We start from the raw sequence: 1734 nt of genomic DNA on the forward strand, positions 1-1734 counted from the left end.
GCGTGTCAGGGAGGGACCATAGGGGAGGGACCAAAGAGAACAAGTGGAGCGGTTGAGGTATTTGGATTCGAATCTCTATCCCAACTGCTATTTTCTCCCCAAATCATATACCCCAGCTTTAATAGGTTCCACAAATAAGGGCAACATTTTTGGCACATCAGCTCAACGTTATCTTAAGCATCAGGATGTGTTGACAGTGTGTGGCACCGCCCTCGTTTGTGTTTTAATAACGTTTTACTGACGAGTTATTGATACAGGAAGTTCCAATCTGTCAATATCTTTCAAACTTTACTGCATTCTGGAACTGTAGATTTTATTCTCTGCATTTCGATTTTATTCCTATTCTCACAGTTCATAATAAAAACAAACAAATAATTCACTATTCATTCAACATTTTTTTTACCTCTGTCATCATGGGTTTACTAGCCTGGCACCGCCCGCTTACCTACTTCCGCTCAATTTTCATTTCCCTTCTGTACAAATGAAATTAAGTACGATGGTCTGGTTGGACCAGGCTATGAGTTTACACCCTTCTGTAGAAAGTTGTACCATTTTCAAAATTCAAAATAGATATATACTGTATTTAGGTATGCCTGGCACAAAAATGCAAATTTAAGATTAAAATTAGATGCTATTGTTGGCATCTGTCTCTCAAAATACAGATGTTAATCTCAAAATGCAAAATATTTCATATCATATTTACATGTCCGTGATGCTGTAACAGTTGATTTGTTTATTTGGAAACAAAAAAAGCCTTGAAATGTGCAAAACTATTTTCATACAGAGACAAAACACGGAAGATATAATATTGAAAATATATTTTGTTTTTTTTAAATATTCCTGGAAATTATCCAGCTGCAGGTATCACAGAGAACTTGACACACTAAATACACTGTATATGTATGTGTGTTAGTCTGGTCTGTATTTATCTGGAAAACCAAAAAAATAAATAAAACATATATATATGTAAGCCTACACAGAAATAAAAGACAGCAAATTAGGAAATAATACATTGCTTTTATATAATTAACATTGAAAACACCCTCTTGGACTCACTCAGGTTATGTATCACAGAAAAGTTAACACACCAAAGTAATTTGTCATTTCAATTACATTTTTATTTCATACACACTGTCATTAATTTGTAGGTTTCATGATTTTCAATTTATGTATTTAATTGTAAAATAAATGTGACAATATACAAAGAAAGATAAATAACATAAAATAATAGCAAACAATATATACATAGCTTCTTATATACAATAGTTAATACACTTCAGTCTGGACATACGATTTGTGAAATGTTTGACCGTTTACTGACAACACTAAAGTCATCCAAAACTTTCCTCTTGTTGTTCAACTGGTTCATAGTGTAAATATTAACTTAATGTGATGGCAGCAAATCAATGTTTGCTTTGCATGTGGATGTGATTTTAATATAAAGTGCAGCTATGGTACCTCACTGCATATCTATCCATCTATCTTGCCAGCCAGCCAGCCATCAATCTATCTAGCCATCCATCCATCTATCTATCTATCTATCCATCTATCTAGCCATCCATCTATCTATCTATCTAGCCATCCATCCATCTATCTATCTAGCCATCCATCTATCTATCTATCCATCCATCCATCTATCTATCTATCTATCGGCTAAATCATATATTCATTTATATTTATTAAATCTCCCTCTACACACACACACACACAGTAGTGCATCAATTATTTAAACGA

The sequence above is a fragment of the Ammodytes marinus genome (assembly GCF_949987685.1).
Source record: "Ammodytes marinus genome assembly, chromosome: 18".
Taxonomy (NCBI): Eukaryota; Metazoa; Chordata; class Actinopteri; order Uranoscopiformes; family Ammodytidae; genus Ammodytes; species Ammodytes marinus.